At 40.0% G+C, this 25,404-nt stretch overlaps 1 protein-coding gene across 3 annotated transcripts in view; it reads left to right on the plus strand.

The window, feature by feature from the left end:
* The window catches only part of KIF24 (kinesin family member 24), an 83,135-nt gene that overhangs the window by 2,164 nt on the left and 55,567 nt on the right, over nucleotides 1–25,404 (plus strand). The window contains exon 1 of one of the 3 annotated variants that reach the window (XM_073881450.1): nucleotides 19,273–19,384. The exons of the other annotated variants lie outside the window; for them this stretch is intronic. The gene's annotated coding sequence lies outside the window, so the exon portion shown is untranslated. Of the gene's footprint in view, nucleotides 1–19,272; nucleotides 19,385–25,404 lie in introns of those variants that run through there. 3 annotated transcript variants of the gene reach the window in all.

Consider the following 25,404-nt stretch of genomic DNA (forward strand, 5'->3'; position numbering starts at 1 on the left):
GGGGAGGGGCAGTGGGGGAGGGAGAAAGAGAATTTTTTTTTTTCCTCAAAGATTGTTTTTTTTTTTTGTCAGAGCGCACACACACGTGGCGTGCAGGGGGGAGCAGCAGGCAGAGGGAGAAGCAGGCTCCCCGCTGAGCAAGGAGTCCAATTCGGGGCTTGATCCCAGGACCCTGGGATCATGACCTGAGCTGAAGGCAGATGCGTAACCGACTGAGCCACCCAGGCCTCCGGAGAGAGAGAATCTTAAGCAACGAGCCCAGTGTGGGGCTCAGTCTCACGACCCTGAGATCATGACCTGAGCAGAAATCAGGAGTCCGTTGCTTAACGGACTGTGCTACCCAGGTGCCCCTATTTTCAAATTAGTGTTTTTGTATTCATATTCATATGTACCAGTTTGCATTCCTAACAGTGCATGAAGATCCTTTTTTCTCTACATCTTCACCAACACTTGTTGTTTCTTGTGTTTTTTATTTTAACCATTCTAACAGATGTAAGGTGATATCTTTTTGTGGTTTTGATTGCATTTCCCTGATAATTAGTGATGTTAGGCATCTTTTCATGTGTCTGTTGGCCATCTATATGTCTTCTTTGGAGAAATGTCTGTTCATTTCTTCAGGCAGTTGGTTATTGATGTCAGGTAAACATCACACGTTCAGCTTTCCAAGGACTGTACAGCTGGAGCTGATAGCTGCCATTTATTGAGCATTTACCTTGTGCAAAGCACTATATCAGGCTTTATATAAATATTACATTTTTCTTAGCATAGTATATCAATGTACTGACCACATATTATTTCATTAAAAGCTTTTGGTTTATGTTATTTATTTAAATCTTTAGCTGTTATATGTCCTAATGCAATGTCTGTGGGGCAAACTAGGGCATGATCCTCATCTTCCAGTTTAGGAGGAATAGCAGTTTCTTTGGGCTGCCATTTCATTGTTTGTAATGTAAGGAGTTGAACTCTTCTCAGTCCCTTACAGATTAATTGATCAATTAATCCACTTTCTTGTACTGCCTTAGCAAATCTGTTTGTAATTTGTGCAGAGTAAATCCTCAACGAATTTTGTTAAATGAGTAATAGAGTTTTACTCATACTTTGAGTATTGTGGTCATTGTATACTTCCCTAGTTATTGTCTCAAGGATTTTGATGTTCACATCCTGTTAAACAAGAAGACTCTTCCATAGGCATAAACTAATAATAGGTACCATTTGTATTGGGAAAACTCAATTTTCCACCCATATGTCTTCCTGTGTAGGGAAAACCTCATTTCTTTTCCTTCTGTGTGTCTCCTTTACCACTCATATAGAAGACTTCTGACACTTCGGTCGAATGTGTGGGGACTTTTTCCCCACCAGGCAATTGTCTATGACACCAGCTGTGGGTCCTATAATTTAACTCAGTCTAACTCTCCCTGCCTGGAGATAGTGTCAGATCCCACAGGTTAAGGGCTCAGTCTGATGAAACTGCTCCCACTCCACTTCAGATGCCAACTCTAAGTAGTAGGTCCCCAGGTTATTCACAACTTCTGTCAGATTTGGCTACAAATCAGAGGTTCCTGTGACTCCCTCCTTGGATTCAATTAATTTGCTAGAGTGGCTCACAGAAGTGAAGGAAATACTTAAGTTAACCAGTTTATTAAAGGTTACGATAAAGGATGTAGTTGAACAGCCAGATGAAGAGACACATAGGACAAGGTCTGGGACAGTGTCAAGGATAGGAGCTTCTGTGCCCATGGAGTTGAGGTGTGTCACTCTGCTGGTGTGAATGTGTTCACCAGCCTGGAAGTTCTCTGAACTCCATACTTTTGGTATATTTATGGAAACTTTGTCACATAGGTGTGATCAGTTCAGTCCATTTACATCTTCTCTTCCCTCTCTGGAAAATGGGGGGTAGGGCTGAAAAGTTCAAGCTTCTGCTTATGGCTTGATCTTTCTGGTGACCAACGCCCACCCAGAGTTGCCTCATGAGAACAAAAGATGCTCCTAGTACTTGTTTGGTCTTTTTTGTGTGTGTGGTTTTTTGTTTTGTTTTGTTTTGAGTAAAATGATAGAAGTTTACTAAGTGAAGATACAGAAAAAGCTCTCAAGAGTGAGAGGGGTCCTGACAGGGTTGCCCACTCCTAGTACTCTTATCACTTAGGAATTTACCAGGGTTTTAGGAGTTCTGTGCCAGGAACTAGGGGCAGAGACCAATATATGTTTTATATTATCTTATATCATTTTGTTGTGTGCTTCTGTGTCAGATACTGAATGTAACATTTTCTTTACATTATTCCAATTCTTACAAAAGCAAACATCTTTCCCAAGTCACTATCATTTTTTGCCTGTTGAACTACAAGCAGATTCCTAAATGATCTCCCTCCTTCCATTTTTGCCCATCCCCTACAATCCATTTCCCACAGAACTCGCAGAGTGATCTTTAAAGATCTTGTCCTTTCCTCACTTAAAATCTTCCAGTGACTTCCTGTTTCATTTCAAATTAAAATCCAGGGGTGCCTCGGTGGCTCAGTTGGTTAAGCATCTGACTCTTGATTTCAGTTCAGTTTGTGATCTCAGTCAGGGTCGTGAGACTGAGCTGGGCATTTGGCTCATGCTGGGCGTGGAGCCTGCTTAAGATTCTCTTTCTCCCTTTCCCTCTGCCCCTCCCCTGCCTCCTTCTCCTAAAAATAAGTAGGGATGCCTGGGTGGCTCAGTTGGTTAAGCGTCAGACTTTTTCTTTTTTTTTCTTTTTTTAGATTGTATTTACTTGAGAGAGACAACATGCTCTAGTGGGGAGAGGGGCAAAGCAGGAGATAGGGAGGGAAAGAGAGAGAATCTCAAGGAGACTCTGCACTGAGCTTAAGGGCCGATGTGGGGCTCGATCTCATGACCCTGAGATCATGACCTGAGCCCAAACCAAGACTCCTACACTTAATCAACTGAGCCCACTCAGGCACCCCTAGCTCCTAAGCATCAGATTCTTGATTGTGGCTTAGGTCATGATCTCAGAGTTGTGAGATCCAGCCCCATGTAGGGCTCTACATTCGGTGCAGAGTCGGCTTGTCCCTCTTCCTCCCCCAATGTGCACACGCATGCTCTCTCTCTCTCTCTCAAATAGATAAAATCTTTTTAAAAATAATTAATTGATTAATTCATTAAAATCCAGACACCATTACTTGATCCAGTAGACCCTCATAATCTGGCCCTACCTTTCTGTCGTCATCTCATACTCCTTTCCCTCTCACCAACTGTGCTAGAGCCAAACTGGTCTTTTCTTAAATGCTTGATTGATCATGCCATGCTCATTTCCACCTTAAGGCCAATGTAGTCACCTGGAATGCTCTTCCTGCTAATCTTTACATGAGTGATTCCTTTGTATTATTTCACATTTCACCTAAAATATCCCTTTGAATGAGGTCTTCTCTAATCATCCAATGTGAAATAAACCCTTCACCCTGCTTTATTTTTCATCATACTTATCACTATATAAAATTATCTTGTTTGATATCATCTCCTCCCACTAGAATAATAGACCTTCAGGGCAGTGACCTTATCTGTTTTCTTCACTGCTGTATCCTCTTATGTCTAGAACAGGGCCTAGTTCATAAAAGGCCCTCAAAATTGATTTCTTGAGTCATTGGATCAAAGGTTCTTGTTGGAACTGTGACCATAGCTATGTCCATAGCAATTCATTTGAGTAATACAATCTTGTTTCATTTTATTGCCAAAGGAGCAGTGAGTCAGGGCACCAACTCTGAGTTTTCCTGAGCAATCAAATTATCCTGATACAAAAGTTTCTACCACCTATGACTGTAAATGGTATCAAATGCTTTTGTATAGTTTTAAAAATAGTGTAGGGATATTTATTCATTTATTCATTAAATAATTATTGAATGTTACTTTTTTCCAGACACTGTTTTAGAAACTGGAGATAAGGGTACCTGGGTGGCTCAGTTGGTTAAATGGCTTAGTTGGTTAAGTGACTGCCTTCGGCTCAGGTCGTGATCCCAGGGTCCTGGGATCGAGTGCTGCTTTGGGCTCCCTGCTCAGCGGGGAGTCTGCTTCTCCCTCTACCCCTCGGCCCTGCTCATGTTCTCTCTCTCACACACACACACTCTCTCTCTCTCAAATAAATAAATAAAATTTAAAAAAAACTGGGGATAAAAAAGATGAATAAGACAAAGATGAATAAGACACATTCCTTTACCACAAGGAAATCATATTCTAGTGGAGGAAATAGACATCCTCATAGATAATTATTACAGAATGTAACTGCAATGATAGAGATGTGCAAAAGCTATGATATGAACACATACGGGATTTCCAGCCACATACAGGGAGATCAGAAAAGACCTCATTTATGCTTTAATCATTGGGTAAGAAGTAGGCAAGTAAAATGAGGTTTGATGAGAGTGGGAAGAGACCATTTAAAAGGGCAATGTGAATAAATGCACAGAGAAAACAGTCTAAGAAGTTGACTAAACTGGGAAGAGGAAGGGGCTAGACCATAGGAGGCTTTGTAGGATGTGCTAAGGAGCTTGGACTTTGCCCTTTAAATAGATGACAGGATGACATTGAAGGGTTTTAGATAAAGGGAAGCAGCATAGTCATAACTGTGCTTTCTAAAGAATGGTCGACTATAGTGTGGAAGATGGTTTGGAGGGGGCAAAACTGGAGGCAGGCAGAGAGAGCAGTTAAGAGACATGTAATTATCTAGGTGAAAGATACTGGGACTGAAACCACCAAGGCTGTGGTGGTTGGAATGAGAATAGAGAGGGGAAATTTGACAAATATTACTAAATTGACTGAACCTGTTGATTAGATTTGGGATTAAAGTAGAAGAAAGGAATCTAGGATGCTTCCCAGTTTAGCTCTGAGTCACTGGTGGGTGATATTTTCACTTACCCACCCCATGCCCCTACCATGGAAAAGAAAGGTGGAGGGGTGGTTTTGTGGGGAGGTCATGAGTTTGGTTACTGACAGGTAGTTTAGATTGCTTGATCATGGGAACATTTTGATAATCCCAGCATGTTTTTGCTGCCAGACATCTATAAGATTGTCAGTTTTATTGTGAGGTGAACTAAAGTTACACTGGAATCCTAGGAGCATCCTACTAACATTGTACAATATTCAGAAAGATTCTAGTTGCGGTTTCACCAGCAATGAGGAGCAGTCTTTTTTTTTTTTTTTTTAAGATTTTTAAAATTTAAGAGAGAGAGAACCTATAAGCAGAGGGAGTGGGAGCTGGAAAAGCAGGCTCCCCACTGAGCAGGGAGCCCAACACAAGGGCTGGATCCCAGGACCCTGGGATCATGACCTGAACCGAAGGCAGCCGCTTGACTGACTAAGCCACCCAGGCACCCTGAGGAGCAGTCTTTTAAGTTAGTTACCTGCTTGTGTTGAGATTTGATTGGTTAAAACTAGTGGCATAGAATCGCATAGCCAACATACCAAATTCATATAGTTGTTTTTTTTTTTTTTAAAGATGTTATTTATTTGAGAGTGAGAAAGAGCACAAGTGGTGGAGGGCTACAGGCAGAGGGAGAAGCAGACTCCCTGCTGAGCAGGGAGGCTGACTCCGGTCTGGATCCCAGGACCCTGAGATCATGACCCGAGCCCAAGGCAGACGCTTAACCAACTGAGCCACCCAGGCACCCCTCATATAATTGTTTTTAATTATCTATGCCTTGGTTTCTTGATTTTTAAAAAGGGAGATGATAATTGCCTTGTATCACAAGTCTTGGAAGATTAATCAGGTAGCACAATTGATTACATATTAATAATTTAGATCCTACTGAATGGAATTATTCTTTGAATTTTCTTTGCTTTTTCAGCATCATTCCTTTTTTTTCTTAATTTAAAAAAATTTTTTTAAGATTTTATTTATTTGACAGAGAGACAGCGAGAGAGGGAACACAAGCAGGGGGAGTGGGAGAGGGAGAAGCAGGCTTCCCACTGAGCAGGGAGCCTGATGCAGGGCTCGATACCAGGACCCCAGGATCATGACCCCAGCTGAAGGCAGACACTTGACGACTGAGCCACCCAGGTGCCCCTAAATTTTATTTTTAGTTTAGTTTTTTTTTTTTTTTTAAGTAATCTCTACACCCATGGTGGAGTTTGAAGTCGTGACCCTGAGACTAAGAGACTAAGAGAACTCTACTTGAGATTTTTTTTTTTTTAATATATAATGTATTCTTTGTTTCAGGGGTACAGGTCTGTGATTCATCAGTCTTACACAACACCCAGCATTCACCACAACATATACCTTCCCCAATGTGTATCACCCAGCCACCCCATCCCCTACCCCACTCCCCTCCAGCAATCCTCAGTTTGTTTCCTAAGATTAAGAGTTTCTTATGGTTTGTCTCCCTCTCTGGTTTCGTCTTGTTTCATTTTTTCCTCTTTTCCCCTGTGATCCTCTGCCTTGTTTCTTAAATTCCGCATATCAGTGAGATCATATGATAATTGTCTTTCTCTGATTGACTTATTTCACTTAGCATAATACCCTCTAGTTCTGTCCACATCTTTGCAAATGGCAAGGTTTCATTTTTTGATGGCTGCGTAATATTCCAATGTATATATACACCACATCTTCTTTATCCATTCATCTGTCAGTGGACATCTGGGCTCTTGCCATAGTTTGGCTGTTGTGGACATTACTGCTATAAACACTGGGGTGCAGGTGCCCCTTTGGATCACTACATTTGTATCTTTGGGGTAAATACCCAGCAGTGCAATTGCTGGGTTGTAGGGTAGCTCTATTTTCAACTTTTTGAGGAACCTCCATACTGTTTTCCAGAGTGGCTGCACCAGCTTGCATTCCCACCAACGATGTAGGAGGGTTCCCCTTTCTCTGCATCCTTGCCAATGGCTCTCGTTTCCTGAGTGGTTAGTTTTAGTCATTCTGACTGGTGTGAGGTGGTATCTCATTGTGGTTTTTGATTTGTATTTCCCTGATGCTGAGTGATACTGAGCACTTTTTCATGTGTCTTGGCCATTTGGATGTCTTTGCAGAAATGTCTGTTCATGTCTTCTGCCCATTTCTTGATTGGATTATTTGTTCCTTGGGTGTTGAGTTTGATAAGTTCTCTGTGGATTTTGGATACCATTCCTTTATCTGATATGTTATTTGCCCATATCTTCTCCCCCATTCTGTTGGTTGTCTTTTGGTTTTGTTGACTGTTTCCTTTGCTGTGCAAAAGCTTTTTATCTTGATGAAGTCCCAGTAGTTCATTTTTGGCTTTGTTTCCCTGGCCTTTCGAGACCTGTCTAGCAAGAAGTTGCTTCAGCCAAGGTCAGAGAGGTTGCTGCCTGTGTTCTTCTCAAGGATTTTGATGGATTCCTGTCTCACAGTTAGGTCTTTCATCCATTTTGAATCTATTTTTGTGTATGGTATAAGGAAATGGTCCAGTTTCATTTTTCTGCATGTGGCTGTCCAGTTTTCCCAACACCATTCCCAACACTGTCTTTTTTTCCATTGGATATTCTTTCCAGCTTTGTTGAAGGTTAGTTGACCATAGAGTTGAGGGTCCATTTCTGGGTTCTGTATTCTGTTCCATTGATCTGTGAGTCTGTTTTTGTGCCAGTACCATACTGTCTTAACGATTACAGCTTTGTAATAGAACCTGAAGTCTGGAATTGTGATGCCACCAGCTTTGGTTTTCTTTTTCAACATTCCTCTGGCTGTCCTCTGAGGATCATACATTCCTCTGGCTATTTGGGGTCTTTTCTGGTTCCATACAAATTTTAGGATTATTTGTTCCAGTTCTGTGAAAAAAGTTGATGGTATTTTAATAGGGATTGCATTGAATGTGTAGATTTCTCTAGGTAGCATAGACATTTTAACAATATTTGTTCTTCCAATCTGTGAGCATGGAATGTTTTTCCATTTCCATTGTCTTCCTCAATTTCTTTCATGAGTATTCTATAGTTTTCTGAGTACAGATCCTTTGCCTCTTTGGTTAGATTTATTCCTAGGTATCTTATGGTTTTGGGTGCAGTTGTAAATGGAATCCGACTCCTTAATTTCTCTTTCTTCTGTCTCGTTGTTGGTGTATAGAAATGCAACTGATTTCTGTGCATTGATTTTTATATCCTGCCACTTGTATGAGTTCTAGCAGTTTTGGGGTGGAGTCTTTTGGGTTTTCCACATAAAATATCATATCATCTGCAACGAGTGAGCGTTTGACTTCTTTGCTGATTTGGATGCCTTTTATTTCTTTTTGTTGTCTGATTGCTGTGGCTAGGACTTCTAGTACTATGTTGAACAGCATTGGCGATAGTGGACATCCCTGCCGTGTTCCTGACCTTAGGGGAAAAGCTCTCAGTTTTTCCCCATTGAGAATGATATTCGCTGTGGGTTTTTCAGAGATGCTTTTATGATATTGAGGTATGTACCCTCTATCCATACACTGTGAAGAGTTTTAATCAAGAAAGGATGCTGTACTTTGTCCGGTGCTTTGTCTCCATCTACTGAGAGAATCGTACGGTTCTTGTCCTTTCTTTTATTTATGTAGTGTATCATTGATTGATTTATGGATGTTGAACCTTCAGCATCATCCTTTAGAAATAATTCCTGGTGCCATTGTGGCCACAGTACCCAAAAGGATGTAACTTTGAATAAAAGAATCTATATCATTTTAGTAATTTAGTAATTTATAAAGACTGATTATGATAGGGGAGCCTGGCAGTCTGGAGCCTGTCAGTGAGCATGTGACTCTTGATCTCAGGGTTGTAAGTTCGAGCCCCATGTTCAGTGTAGAGATTACTTAAAAATAAAATCTTTTTTCCCCTGAGATTTATTTATTCATTAGATAGTGCACGCACGTGCATGAGCTTGGGGGAGGGGCAAAGGGAGAGGGAGAGAGAATCCTCAGACTTCCCGATGAACGTGGAGCTGCACACAGGGCTCCATCCCGGGACCCTGAGATCATGACCAGAGCAGGAAACAAGAGTCAGCCAATCAACCGAGTGAGCCACCCAGATGCCCCTAAAGATAAAATCTTGAAAAAAAAAAACTGATTATAATAGTTATTTTTTCAATGAAACGCATGAAGATATATTTTGTTGAAAGTATTTTATAACTGCAAAATGGCAAAAATCTGCAAATGATAATTTACAATTAGATTAGACCAGGATTTTAAAATTAAAGCGCTGAATTTAAACCCAACACTGGTTACCATCTATTCCTGGAAATTCTTTAAAAATTAAGCCTCTGTATTTAGAGAGAGTAATACTTATATTGTTTTCAGATAACTGGGTTCAACAATTTTCTTATGTTTATTTTTAGGTGATTGCTTCCATGCTTTTTACCAAACTAAGAAATTTAATAAGCTCATAGTGGGGCTTTTGAAAGGAATTGGAGTAATTGCAAAGTATTAACTACTTAACCATAAACTTGAAACTTTTCTTTTTCCACTGAAAAAAGAATCTCTCAAAAACTGCTTTTGGGTATAACTCACATGATTAGTATCCCAAAGTCCACATCTAGCCCTAAGAATTCCATTAAGTGTCATATATTCTCATTCCTTTGCAGCTGTTGTTTTGAGCAGTTGTTTAGTATCACTTGTCTTCTGTTGAGATCACTAGTCTATAGATAGAATAATCCCTAGAGTTTGAAATAACTAACTCCCTTGTTGGGGGAAAAGTATACTCTCATCCACCTTTTAATCTTCCAATGATAATACTGAATTACTTATTAGGGACCTTATGCCTAACATGGGGTACAGAAACATTTTAATGAAAGTTGATTGAAAATGTTGGGTTTGTATTGTATACATTTCTAATGGTACAGTAGACCCCAGTGACTTTGTTAGCAATCCCCTAAAAAGTGATCATTGTTAATGTGTCCTACAGCTGGATGGGCTGGAGGTTTAGGATGTGAACATACACTAAAAGCTGCTGAATTCACTTTAAGTGGGTGAGTTGTATGCTATGTGAATTAGATCTCAGTAAAGTTGTTTTATATATATTTAAAAGTGGTCATTGTTAGAATTTAGGGGAACTCGGGGGAAGAAATATTTCTTGGCAATCAAGCTATTTTAGTTGGGGCATTGGGGTGACTCAGTGAGTTGGACATCTAACTCTTGATCTCAGCTCAGGTCATGATCTCAGGGTGCTGAGTTCAAATCCCATGTTGGGCTCCATGCTGGGCATGGAACCTACTAAAAAAAAAAAAAAGAGGGGCGCCTGGGTGGCTCAGTTGGTTAAGCGACTGCCTTCGGCTCAGGTCATGATCCTGGAGTCCCTGGATCGAGTCCCGCATCGGGCTCCCTGCTCAGCGGGGAGTCTGCTTCTCCCTCTGACCCTCCCCCCATCTCATGTGCTTTCGCTCTCATTCTCTCTGTCTCTCAAATAAATAAATAAAATCTTTAAAAAAAAATAAAATAAAATAAAAAAAAATAAAAAAAAAGAAAGAAAACAATTTTAGTCCTTTTGTTTTCATACTACTATAATAATAATTAGAGTGTAATATGCTCTAACGTATGCTAACCTTCCTGTGTAGTCCCTTACTTTCAAGAAGAGCATATTTGTTTAAAACATACATAATTGAGTATATAGAGAGTGGAAAATAGGAAGATGTTTGAAGAAGCCATGGAGGTTTAGCCTACCAAAGCTATGTGACCTTGGGCAAGTCACTTAATCATTCAGAGCTTTAGTTACCACATAAAATGAAAGTTTTGGACTACATCCTGGCTCTCAAACACAAATGCCCCCAGGGCTAACCAATTAATGTAAATAAAATAAAGTTGGTTGGTTGGCATAAAGGAACCAGGAGCAGAGAGCCCATGGTGTATAGGGTAATATATGCTATTCTAAAGAGAGCAGACACAACTCAGTTTTCATCTGTTGACTTATTGTAGGCCCAATGTAACTATCTTTTAATTTTCAAGAAAAGTAGAAACTGGATTATTTTTAATTGCTCTTGATTTTTAAATAGTGCAACTAATTCTAAAAAAAAATTTTAAACGCTCTGTAAGCCAAACTGCAAGGTATGAAGGAATCTTTCATGTGCTAAATATTCTAGATTAGATCAGCTGTTGACTAGATGATTTCTATTGACCTGGCTAGCTGTAGAATTCCTTTTCTTTCTTTTTTTTTTAATCTTATAGAAATACAATGTGGTGCATACCAAAAAATAAGTGTGAAACATATGCAAGTTATAAAGCATAATACAAAATGAATATCCAGGACCTAGCACATGATCTCCCTATGTTCTCCTCCTGTTGCACATTTCCCTGCTCTCTCCTCAGAGGTAACCGCTATTGTACGTTTTGTGCTTAGATGCCTAAATAATACATTGGGTGTCCTTGCTTTTGAACCTTATAAATAAAAACAGTTTTCTAGGATTTGTTTTTCTCATGATGTTTCTGAGATTTGATAAATTACTGAATGTAGCTGTAGTTCTTTTATCACTATTATATAATATTCCATTATATGTATATATCCAAATTTATTTATTCTCCAGCCAATTAGACATTCAAGTTGTTTTCAGCTTTTGGCCCTTGTGAAGAGTGCAGCTATGAACATATTTGTATGTGCCTCCTAAAGCATGTGCAAACATTTTGTGGGGTGTATACCTAGGAATTGAGTTGCTTGGTTCTATGATATATGAAGGCTCAACTTCATAGGATTATGTCAAACCTGTTTTTCAGTATTACTGATTTAGCCCCATGATTTTTTTTTTAAGATTTTTAAATTTAGGGCGCCTGGGTAGCTCAGTTGCTTAAGCGACTGCCTTCAGCTCAGGTCATGATCCTGGAGTCCTGGAATCGAGTCCCACATCAGGCTCCCCGCTCAGTGGGGGGTCTGCTTCTCCCTCTGACCCTCCTCCCTCTCATCTCATGCTCTGTGTCTCTTGTTCTCTCTCAAATAAATAAATAAAATCTTTAAAAAAAAAAGATTTTTAAATTTACTTTTTGACAGAGACAGAGAGGGAACACAAGCAGGGGAAGTGGGAGAGGGAGAAGCAGGCCCCCCGCTGAGCAGGGAGCCTGATGCGGGGCTCAATCCCAGCACCCTGGGATCATGACCTGAGCCGAAGGCAGACGCCCAATGACTGAGCCACCCAGGTACCCCTAGCTCCATGATTCTTGATTCTGAAAGTTCTCCATAGCTCTGCCTTCTCTAATTTATTCTGTTCTTTTCTTCCACACTTCTTTTCCCCTGGTGAAGATAACCTGGTTCACTGCCCCTCTCTTTTCTTTTTTTCAAGAACCATATGTTCTCTGCCATTTCGTTAAGAACTTTTTCCCTAATAGAATAAAATCATATTTAGAAGTAGATATTATCCTTTCACATTTCATAAATGTAACTTGCTAAATGAGCCTTTTTAAAAGCTTTTCCAGGGGCACCTGGGTGGCTCAGTCATTAAGTGTCTGCCTTCAGCTCAGGTCATGATCTCAGGGTCCTGAGATCGAGCCCCACATCGGGCTCCCTGCTCAGCAGGAAGCCTGCTTCTCCCTCTCCCACTTCCCCTGCTTGTGTTCCCTCTCTCGCTGTGTCTCTCTCTGTCAAATAAATAAATAAAATCTTTAAAAAAAATTTTTCCCATACAGAAATATTTACTTAAAATTTAATGGTCATTTAAAGATTTTTTTTTTTTAATTTACTTGAGAGAGAACAGAGAGGGAGAAGCAGACTCCCCGCTGAGCAGGAAGCCTGATAAGGGACTCGATCCCAGGACCCTGGGATCATGACCTGAGCCGAAGGCAGACGCTCAACTGACTGAGCCACCCAGGCACCCCAAAACTTAATGGTCATTTAAAGAACTTTGTAAGGTGTTATTTGTCAGGTTCTATATAGGATTAGTTACATTTAAGTTCTGTTTACTGTGTGCTTGTGTTTTTTTAATTTCCTCACAAATGATCTGAATAATTCTGGCATTTATGAACTCTTAGTTGTTTCAGGAGTTGCTTAGCATAAATAATTTGAAATTTTGAGGTGCCTGGGTGGCTCAGTCAGTTGAGTGTCTGCCTCCGGCTCAAGTCATGATTTCATGGTGGTGGGATCGAGCCCTGCGGGTGGCTCCCTGCTCAGCAGGGAGACTGCTTCTTCCTCGCCCTCTGCCCCCCCCCCCCCCCCCCCTCCCCCCCCCCCCCCCCCCCCGTGCTCTCTCTCACTCTCCTACTCTCTCAAATAAATAAATAAGGTATTTTAGAAAATAAATAATTTGAAATTTTATTGAATGGAGGGAATTTTTTTAATTTGGGAACGTGAATTTTTCTGTAATCAATTTGAATATTTTTCTTTTAAAAAGATTATGAACACATGCAGGTTTTCAGCTACTCTAAAAACTACCCTAAACCACATTTTACTTTCCTCTTCACTGTATTTTTTATAATATAAATAAATACCCTTTAAAGGGGAATCATTTAATTAACCATTATCAAAATAACAGATTATTTAATACCCTGAAGTCCATGTACAAGTGAGTCAGACTTTTTTTTCTTTTTCTAAACAGACAAATATATTTTATGTAAGATATATAAGGAGGGGTGCCTGGGTGACTCCGTCGGTTAAGCGTTTGCCTTCGGCTCAGGTCATGATCCCGGGGTCCTGGGATTGAGCCCCGCATTGGGCTCCCTGCTCACCCTCACCAGGGAGCTTGCTTCTCCCTCTGCCGCTCCCCCTGCTTGTGCTCTCTTGCTCTCTGTCAAATAAAATTTTTTAAATAATAAAATAATACGGTTCCTAAGCATCTGAATAAAAGGGTTTTGGTTTATATGTTATTAAGCTAATATTGAATTACTCTTTTTAAATTATTTATTTTTAGTTTTTTAAAATATTTCTTTGAAAGAGAGCAAGAGCGGGGGCAGGGGGTGGCAAGGGGAGAGGGAGAAGCAGACTCCCTGCTGAGCAGAGAGCCTGAGAATGGGGCTCCATCCTAGGACCCCAAGATCATAACCTGAGCCAAATGCAAACACTTAACTGATTGAGCCACCCCGGTGCCCCTACCTCCCCCCCTTTTTTTAAAGTAATGTCTACACCCAACCTGGGGCTTGAACTTACAACCCCAAGATCAAGAGTCATATGCTGTACTGACTGAGCCAACCAGGCACCCCTTGAATTACTTTTTAAAAACTATAGCCATCACACCCACTTAGAACATGTTCGTTATGCCTTTCTAATTTATTCAAGTAAAGCTCTTGAGATTTTCATTCTCTGCTTGAAGAGTCTAAATAAGTGTTCAGCATGTGCATTTTTTTATAAAGTAGACTTCATGCGCAACTTGGGCTTTAACTCACGACCCTGAGATTGAGAGTCGTATGCTCTACTGACTGAGCCAGCCAGGCACCCCCGCAGCTCAAATTTCTACAGAAAATTCCAGTACATTTTCTCAGTTTCTTCCATGGTTAACTTTGGTTTTGATAATTATAGAAGTGAAAGCTTTAGGGGAAGAGCTTTTCCCTTTTAGATGTTAATGTAATATCTAAAATTTAATGGCAGAGGTTTCTTTTAGAGTGATAAAAATGTTCTAAAATTGGATTGTGGTGATGGTTGCACAACTCTGAATATACTAAAAACTATTGAATTGTACGCTTTAAATGGGTGAGTTTTATGGTATGTGAATTATATCTCAATAAAGTTGTTAGAACTTGATGTCCTGGAGGGATTTATTGACCCTTTTTTCCTATTCCCTCTTTGATAATTCAAGTATATGTGATGTCACATGAATTTGGGAAACTAAAAATAACTTGGGTGCTTTTGAACTTGGGCCATTTTCCCCCAGTTTTTCTGATTAGCAAGGAATATATAGACCTTAGGTTTAGATTTTCTACTTTTTTATAGCAATCAGAAACTTTTATTAGACGTATTGAATAGTCTGCTTATAGAATTGTGATGATAACAGTGGATTCTGATATTTTCTTCAGGCTTTTTGAAATACTAATACCTGCCACTGGGTTCATGGTAGTTACTCAGTTGTCTCCCCCTTGACGTAGAAGACAGAACTCTTTTAGCAAAAATAGCCTATTTACTGGGGTGCCTGGGTGGCTCAGTCAGTTAAGTGGCTGTCTTTGGCTCAGGTTGTGATCCTGGGGTTGTGAGATCTTGATTTCAGCTCAGGTCATGATCTCATGGGTCGTGAGATCAAGCGCTGCTGCGGGTTTTGTGCTGGGTGTAGAGCCTGCTTGGGATTCTCTCTCACCCTTTCCCTCTGTCCGTACACCCCTTGGCCCCCCCAAAATAAAAATTTAAACAAATATATCCAGGGTTCCTGGGTGCCTCAGTTGATTAAGCGGCTGCCTCTGGCTCAGGTCGTGATCCCAGGGTTCTGGGATGGAGCCCCGCATGGGCTCCCTGCTCAGCGGGGAGTCTGCTTTTCCTTCTGCCCCTGCCCCTCCTCACTGCTTGTGCTCTCTCTCAAATAAAATATTTTTTTTGAAGATTTTATTTATTTGACAGAGAGTGAGCACAAGTAGGGAGAGCAGCAGGCAGAGGGAGAGGGAGAAGCAGGCTCCCCACTCAGCGGGGAGCCTGATGCGGTGCTCGATCCCAGGACCCTGAGATCATGACCTGAGCCGAAGGCAGATGCTTAACAACTGAGCCACCCAGGTGCCCCTCAAATAAATAAAATTTTTAAAAAATATATGTGTGTGTGTGTGTGTGTGTGTATCCAATTTATCCATGGGATCGCTTCAAACAGTTTTTATAAGGAATATTTTTTTCCAAGTCATTGACACTATATATTTGTTTCACGAACTCCTTGTTTTTCTCAGGTTGACTTAAAAAAATTAGACTGATTTAAGAAATGTCTTCCTTTATTAGCAGATGTCATCTAGATCAGTGAAAAAAGTTATGAAAACTGATATCATTTTAACTTTTTTCCAGAGGCCTAGAAAAGAAAAATCACACAGTTGAAAATCTCTTTTCTCTATATGTTACATGGATCTAAAATAACAATGACACTATATGATTTTATTTAATGTGAAATTCTAGAAAATACAACTCATCTATAGTGACAGAAAGCAGGTCAATGATTACCTTGGGCCCAGGGTAGAGGAGAGGATTGATAGCCAAGAGTGTATTAGGAACTTTTAAAAGTGACTGATGGGACTGTCTTGATTGTATTTCATCAAAACTCATAGAACGCTACCCTCCTGATGTGTGGGTCTAGTTTATTATATGTAAGTAAAGTTGATTAAAAGAAAAATCAGATAAGACCACGCATACACATGACTTATATTTGTATCAAGTGTTAGTCTTTTAATATATAGCATCATCTAGTATCTCCACATTATATAGGTAATCAGACATTTATGTTAACTATGCCAATGAGAGAAAAGTACTTGTACAATTGTCATTGATGAACTAGTTTGAAGTTAATAGAAGCCTACACATACTATTAATTAGTATATTTTGCAAGTATATCTACTTTAGTATCTCTAGTCCCTTACTTTTTGATTCTATGTTATATATTCAACTTTTCACCAAATAATAGAAACCGTCTTTTAACAATGTTAAAAGTCTTCATATGGTGCATCTATTTGTATCTAGTCAGGCAGCCAACACTTCCTACATGCCAGGCATAGTGATCAGTGCTGAATAAGAGAGCATGGTACCATCCTTATGGAGTACTTTACAGTTTTCAAATTAGTTTTACATAAATTTCTTACCGCATCCTTTGAGACCGGAAAGTGAAACTCAGAAACTGACTTTGCCCAAGTTTACACAGCTAGATGACTGAGAGTTAATCTGATTCCAAGTTCAGTTTCAGGCACTTTAGATGGATAAAGTTACATAGTTTAGGTAGATGAATGGAGAGTTTGAGAGAGCATGTGAAATAGTTGGATCTTATCCACATCCTGGAATGTGAATAAACTTCCTTAATTGTGTATAAAGTTGCATATATTCCTTCCAGTTGATTTTTTCTAACACCAGGTTAAGAAAGTTTGAATTTCTGCCAATTGGATTTCTTCCAAGAGTAATTTCTTTTTTTTTTTTAAAGATTTTATTTATTTATTTGAGAGAGAGAATGAGAGATAGAGAGCACGAGAGGAAAGAGGGTCAGAGGGAGAAGCAGACTCCCCTCTGAGCAGGGAGCCTGATGCGGGACTCGATCCCGGGACTCCAGGATCATGACGGGAGCCGAAGGCAGTCGCTTAACCAACTGAGCCACCCGGGCGCCCTCAAGAGTAATTTCTGATTGTTAACGCAACAGCTGAGACCTGGCAGATTCTGGGTGTCACAAAAGAGAACTCTGCATGCTTGTGGCATTGAATGTGAGTGGGCCCTATGTACAAAAATCTGTCCATCAGAGCGCCTGGGCGGCTCAGTCTCTTGATTTTGGCTCAGATCATGATCTCAGGGTCATGGGATCGAGCCCTTGTGTCAGGCTCCTACTCAGGGGGAAGTTTGCTGGAGATTCTCTCCCTTTCCCTCTGCCTCTCCCCGCCCCGCCCTGCTGGCATGCACTCTCTTCTCTCTCAAATAAATAAACATTAACCCCCCCCCACACACACACACACACACAAAACCCTGCCCATATGGCCCCATTTGGATTTCACTGATTTGCAGGGAATTTTCTTGGTGATGGCAGGTGGGAGTCATTCCCTGCTGCAGCACAGATGCAGGAGGCTCCTGGCCCACTGAGTGGTGTAGATAGTAGGTCTGTTGTGGCAAGGGGATGGCAATGTGGCTGTCTTTGCTGCTGTTTGTGAAGGAGGAAGATGGAATAGTGGAAAGAACATGGGACTAGCCATGAGAAGACTTAAGTTCCAATCTTAGAACTTACTTGAGAGCTATGTTACTTTGGGCCACTCATTGATTGATTCTAGTTTTTCTCCTTCTAAGGAAAATGAAGGAGTAAGATGTGTATCACAGATAAATCTCAAAATCATTATGTTAAATGAAAGAAGCCAGATACAGAAGAGACCATATGGTATAATTCCATTTATATAAAATTCTATAAAATGCAAACTAATAAATAATGACAGAAAACAGATCAGTGATTGCCCAGGGCCAGGGGCAGAGAAAAGAATGGAATGCAAAGAGGCATGAGGAATCTTTTGAAAGTAATGAAAATGTTCTATATTCTAATTGTGGTGGTTTCACAGGTATATACAACTGTCAAAATTCGTGGAATTGTACACTACTGTGTACACACACCCCAAAAAGGGGATTCCAACTTTTAATAAGGGCTTAAAAAGAAAGAACACTGAATAGATTTGGATTATTTACCATGGGTATAGGAGGGGAAAAAGCACAGATATGTACTTGTGTATTTGTATAAATATGTATTTATTTACCCACTTTGCTCTATAGTTAATGTAGTGGGAATGCTCAAACACTAAACAACATCAACAGCCGTCAGCCTTGATCTCTAACTCTTCCTTTATCCATTTGTCATGTTTATCTGAAATGTTATGAACTAGTAGCAGTAGAGGACATTTGAGGTCAAATTTCTTAAAATATTTGAAATACTTAATTTACTAAAAATTTTGGTCTAATACCATTTATTTGTCTGATAGTTTTGCTTCTTAGTGGATATTGTACCCTATCACCTTTATGTTGTGGAAGTCTATTTACATCATTTTATCACAGTGTGACAAAGGTGTCAGTGGTAAATTTTTAACCTCCAATATATGAGGAGCACAAGAAACAAAATGGAAATGATTTGACAATACCCTCTCCCCCAGTTCTCATCCTGTATTCTATTAATGGTTAAAAATACTCAAAATCCTTCTTAATAAATACTTCCAGAAGCCAAAACTAATTGATTGGAGTTGACACTGAAGTTGAAAATTGACCTAGAGAGAATATCCGGTAACTCAAATATGAAGTAAGTAGTGACCATTCTGGATTAGTTGTGGCTGTATAGAGCTATTCCTGATCTCCTTCTTTCCCTAATGCTCAGGCCCTCTGTGCTTAAGACTTGCTGGGATATGGGACAGTGGCAGCTACTTCTAAGACAGAGACGTGCTTCTTGGCGGAAAGCTCATTTTAGGTTTTGGTCAGGAAATATAAAAGATGAAGCTGTCAAAGACTAAGGTAATTGAAACACATAGACTATATATTTAAAAAACAGCAAAAACAACAACAACAACAAAACAGCCATGAGTTAATAATGAATTTTTAAAAAGCACCCTACTCCCCCCAAAAAAGGCAAAACCCAAATCCTAAAGGAACTCATTTAGATACCACTCCTGCATTCATGTACAAACTCTGCTTTGGATAATCAGGTAGCCCTAGTTGTTGACAAAAAGTTGATCTTTACAGGAAAATTCCACCAATAATGATATATTCAGAAAATCACCATTTTGCAGCCCTTCATGAAATAATTATGGCAGGTAGCAGTCATCACTGGATGAAACCGTTGGATTAATTGGCTGATGAGAGAACTTTAGAATGAAGGAATCAGGCTGCAATTCTAGCAGACATTTGCATATATTCTGATGTGAAGGTGATGTATTTATTTTTTTAAAGAAGTGTTTTTTTTTTTAAGATTTTATTTATTTGACAGAGACACAGCGAGAGAGGGAACACAAGCAGAGGGAGTGGGAGAGGGAGAAGCAGGCTTCCCACGGAGCAGGGAGCCCTATGTGGGGCTTGATCCAGGACACTGGGATCATGACCTGAGCCGAAGGCAGACCCTTAATGACCAAGCCACCCAGGAGCCCCTAGGGTGATGTATTTTAAAGATTTTATTTATTTATTTGACAGAGACGCAGTGAGAGAGGGAACACAGCAGGGGGAATGAGAGAGGGAGAAGCAGGCTTTCTGCTGAGCAGGGAGCCTGATGCGGGGCTCGATCACAGGATTCTGGGATCACAACCTGAGCCGAAGGCAGACATGTAACGACTGAGCCACCCAGGCGCCTGGGTGATGTATTTTAAAGCACATGGTAGCACCTGTGAAGTATTTTTGCTGGAAACGTGGAACTTGATTCTAATATAGGGTTGCAAGATTAGGCCAAAACAAAACAGGACACTAGTTAAAATTGAATTTCAAATGAATAGTATTTTGTTTTGTTTTAGTATGTCTCATACTTGGAACATACTTGGTTTATGCAACAAATCAAGGAATAGAAAGGAAAAAAAGGAAGGATGGGGTACTGCTGTGTAAGATAAAAGACTTAAGAGACATAACCAAATGTGTGGAACTTGTTCAGATTCTGAGTTAATATTTTTGTAAAAAGATATTTTAAAAATATTTGTTTAGGGGCGCCTGGGTGGCTCAGTCGTTGGAGCATTGGGCTTTTGATTTCACCTTAGGTCATGATCTCTGGGTTGTGAGATTGAGCCCTGCCTCGAGCTCGGTGCTCAGTTGGCTTTCTCTCCCTCTGCTCCTCCCCTTGCTCACGTCCTCTCTCTCTCAAATAAATAAAATCTTAAAAAAAAAATTTTATATATATATATATATATATATGGGGGAGTGCCTGGGTGACTCGGTTAAGCATCTGACTCGATTTTGGCTCTCGTCATGATCTTGGGGTCATGGGATTGAGCTCCACCATCTGGCTCCTGGCTCTGTGCTCAGTGGGGAGTCTGCTTGTGATTCTCTCTCCCCATCTCCCTCTGTTCCTCCACCCCCCACCCCCATCGCTTGCGTGTGTGTATGCGTGTGTGTGTGCGCGTGCACGCTATCTCTCTCTCAAATAAACCTTTAAAAATACATATATGTTTAGGGGCGCCTGGCTGGCTCACTTGGTAGAACACACAACTCTTGATCTCAGGGTTGTGAGTTCAAGCCCCATATCGGGTGTAGAGGTTACTTAAAAATAAAATCTTTAAATACATGCATACATAAATGTTTAAAGATAAATATTTTATTGTTGGAAAACCAGACAGCAACGTGCAAATGCACAAAAATTAATTCAAAATGGATTAAGGACTGAATGTAAGAGCTCAAACCATAAAACTTCTAGAAGAAAATATAGGTGGTAAGCTCTTTGACATCAGTTCTGGCAATGATTTTTTGGATTTGACACCAAAAGCAAAGGCAACAAAAGCAAAAATAAACAAGTAGGACTACATCAAACTAAAAAGCTTCTGTACAGCAAAGGAAACCATAAATAAAATGAAAAGTCAGCCTACTGAATGGGAGAAAATATTTGCAAATCATATATCTGATAAAGGGTTAATATCCAAAATATATAAAGAGGGATGCCTGCGTGACTCTGTTAAGTGTCTGCCTTTGGCTCAGGTCATGATCCCAGCGTCCTGGGATCAAGTCCCACATCGGGCTCCTTGCTCAGTGGGGAGCCTGCTTCTCCCTCTGCCTGCCACTCCCCCTACTTGAACTGTCTCTCTCTCTCTGACAAAATCTTTATATATTCTGGATATATTTTTTAAAGAACTCCTACAACTTGATAGCAAAATAAACAGTCTGGAAAAAAAAGTGGGTGGAGGATCTGAACATTTTTCCGAAGACATACAGATGGCCAACAGGTACATGAAAAGATGTTTAATATCACTCATCATCAGAAAAATGCAAATCAAAACCACACTGAGCTGTAACATCTATTAGAATGGCTATTATCAAAAAGACAAGAGATAACTAATTCTGGCTAGGATATGGAGAAACAAGAGCCCTGTGCACTACTGGTGGGAATGTTAATTGATAAAGCCACTATGGAGATTCCTCAAAAAAATAAAAATAGGGGCACCTGGGCAGCTCAGTTGGTTGAGTGGTCTGCTCAGGGTCCTGGGATAGAGCCCCGTGTAGGGCTCCATGCTCAGCGGGGGAGTCTGCTTGAGGATTCTCTCTTTCAAATCTTAAAAAGAAAAATAAAAATAGAACTACTATATGATCCAGCAATTCCATTTCTGGGGACTTATTCAAAGAAAACACTAACTCAAAAAGATACATGCAGGGGCACCTGGGTGGCTCAGTCGTTAAGCATCTGCCTTTGGCTCAGGTCATGATCCCAGGGTCCTGGGATCGAGCCCCGCATCAGGCTCCCTGCTCAGCAGGAAGCCTGCTTCTCCCTCTCCCACTCCCCTTGCTTGTGTTCCCTCTCTCGATATCTCTCTCTCTGTCAAATGAGTAAAATCTTAAAAAAAAAAAAAAAAAGATATGCAGCATTATTTACAATGGCCAAGATATGAAAACAACCTAAATGTCCATCAAGAGGTGAATGGATAAAGAAGTAGTGCATATGTATAAGTGTGTGGGTGGATGGACCTTGAGGGGATTATGGTAAGTGAAGTAAATCAGACAAATACTGTATGATCTTACTTCCATATGGAATCTAAAAGAAACCACAAAAACCAACTTCATAGATACAGAGGCCAGATTGGTGGTTGCCAGAGGTAGGAGTTGTGGGGGTGGATGAAATGGGTAAAAGGAGTCAAAAAGTACAAACTTCAGTTAAAAGTTATAGGGTATAATGTACAGCATGGCAACTATAGTTAATAATACTGTGTTGCATATTTGAAAGTTTCTAAGAAAGTAGGTCTTAAAAGTTCTCATCATAAGAAATTTGGTAACTATGGTGACAGATGTTAAGTAGACTTATCATTTTGCAGTATGTTGAATCATTGTACACCTGAAAAAAGTGTGTCAGTTATACCTCAATAAAAACATATATATACACACATATATTTAAAGATAAATATTTTTAAAAGATATTTTTGAGATAATTGGGGAAATTAGATTATGGACTGAATATAAGATACCATGAATTATTTTTAATTAGGTATAGTAATTGCATTATAGTTATTTAAAATATAGTTCTATATATAACATTTAAAATAGTGTCCACTTAAAAATGAATTTAGAGGTAAAATGACATATCTGGGATTTACTTTAAGATATTTCAGCATTAAGGAAAGAGGATAGAGAAAGAAAGTATGGCAAATTTGATAATTTAAGAATCTAGGGATGATTAATATGGAAGTTTATGGTACAATTCTATTTACTTTTGTGATGTTTGAGAATTTTTTTTAAAGGTTTACAAGCCGGGGAGTGGTAGACAGAGAGAGAGAGGCAGAAGCAGACTCCCTGCTGAGCAGGGAGCCCGGTGTGGGGCTCAATCCCAGGACTCTGGGATCATGACCTGAGCCGGAGGCAGACACTTAACTGACTGAGCCACCCAGGTGCCCCGATGTTTGAAATTTTTTATGTTTTAAAATGCTGTGCTTGCCATTTGCCAAGCAGTTAGTGGGTGCTTTACAGAATCTGTCTGCTATACAATCAGTACATGTATCTAGTACTTTAACATATCCAAGTCAATACCTGTAGAGATTATTCTAGTTTTAAACTTGAAGAGACCCAGAGACATTAAATAATTTAACCATGTATCGCATCTGAGTCTTGGTAGAGCCTGACTTGATCCTGGATTTTTTTGACTCCTAACCCAGTTATCTTCTGCTATATTAGTTACTACTAAACTCTTTGGTAGTCTACTGACATGTTTAAAATAATAATCTTGGGGGCGCCTGGGTGGCTCAGTTGGTTAAGCGACTGCCTTCGGCTCAGGTCATGATCTTGGAGTCCCAGGATTGAGTCCCGCATCAGGCTCCCTGCTCAGCGAGGAGCCTGCTTTCCCCTCTAACCCTCCCACCTCTCATGTACTCTCTCTCTCTCTGTCTTATTCTCACTCAAATAAATAAATCTTTAAAAAAATAAATAAAAATAATAATCTTGGGGCACCTGGGTGGCTCAGTTGGTTGTCTGACTCTTGGTTTCTGCTTAGGTCATGATCTGGGGGTGGTGAGATTGAGCCCCATGTAGGTCTCCCTCACTCAGCAGGGTGTCTGCTTAGGATTCTGTCTTCCACTTTCCTCTGCCCCTCCCCCTACCAATGTGTACTCTTTCTCTCTAAAATAAAATCTTTAAAAAATAAAAATAAAGGGGCACCTGGGTGGCTCAGTCGGTTAAGCGGCTGCCTTCGGCTCAGGTCATGATCCTGGGGTCCTGGGATCGAGCCCCGCGTCGGGCTCCCTGCTCAGCAGAGAGCCTGCTTCTCCCTCTCTGCCTGCCTCTCTGCTTACTTGTGCTCTCTCTCTGTCAAATAAAATAAAATCTTTAAAAAAAAATAATAAAAATAAAAATAGGGGTGCCTGGGTGGCTCAGTTGGTTAAACTTCTGCCTTGGGCTCAGGTCATGATCTCAGGGTCCTGGGATTGAGCCCTGCGTTGGGCTCCCTGCTCAGCAGAGAGTCCGATCCTCCTTCTGCCCCTCCCCCTGCTCATGCTTGCTCATGCTCTCTCTTTCTCTCAAATAAATAAATAAATAAAATCTTTAAAAATGAAATGGAATTCTGGTTTAGCCAGATTGAATAAAATAGTTTATATAAAGGACTTACACATAGTTCTTGACATAAAATATATCAATAAATTTTAGTTTAATCAGATCATCAAAGTAGTATAACTGTGCACCAAGTGCTGAAATAATGTTATTAGCCTTGTTACATAAAATTTTTTTTTGAGCTATATGAAGTGTTCAAGGTGGCATCGGTAAAGATACTGTGTTGGTATCAGGCTCTTCTAGGTTGTAAGGACGCTGAGGTTGTCCCCATTACTTTGGGTGGTGGGACTTGTAGAGAATTAGGAAACAGAGAAAATGGCTCCATAGCCACATAAGCAAGCTTCATGCAATGTTGTAATCATGTAGTTGCCTTGGTTAAAAAAGTAGAAATGGTAGAACGTTTGTTCTTTGTCCTGTCTAAGCAGATTGTGTTCATTCGGCAAATACTGGTTACATACCTTTCTAGCTCAAATGCTAGACTGAGCAGATCATATTACTTTTCTCTTCAAGAATTCACACTATAGTATAAGGCAGAGCCACCTTACATCATCTCTAGAACAAGGCTGGCAATAAATAAATATATATGAGTCTGTAATAAGTGCCCAATCAGTTTTAAAATCGAAACACTATAGAAATTTGGAGAGAGAAATCACATTTCCCTGGGGTAATTCATCTATTCAGCAAACATTATTTATAATTGTGTGAATTGTTTTTCATGGCTATAACAAACAATATGAAAATGCTTATGTTAAATAAAGTAGATTGCAATATGGTTATGAGTACAGTGTTATATACAATGTAAAAAAATGCATACAAAAATAAAAAGCTAGAGGGAAAAACACCAAAATAGGAACAAGTAGTTTTATCAGGTCAATTTGAGAAGGCTGGGAAGGAGGAAGGTAGGTGGATTTAGAAATATATATATTTTTTCTTTTTTCTTTTTTTTTTTAAGAATTTATTTATTTGACAGAGATAGCGAGAGCAGGAACACAAGCAGGGGGAGTGGGAGAGGGAGAAGCAGGCTTCCCGTGGAGCAGGGAGCCCGATGCAGGCTCCATTCCAGGACCCTGGGATCATGACCTGAGCCAAAGGCAGACGCTTAACAACTGAGCCACCCAGGCGCCCCTAGGAATATATTTTTAAAATAAATTATATAGTCATATAGTTTCATAAGTTAAAAAACAGCTGTTCTAGGTGATGGAGACAGCAGTGAAATAGAAATAGCAATAG

Source organism: Callorhinus ursinus, unplaced genomic scaffold (assembly GCF_003265705.2).
Source record: "Callorhinus ursinus isolate GAN/ISIS: 27379988/994484 unplaced genomic scaffold, GSC_fseal_2.0 scaffold42, whole genome shotgun sequence".
NCBI lineage: Eukaryota > Metazoa > Chordata > Mammalia > Carnivora > Otariidae > Callorhinus > Callorhinus ursinus.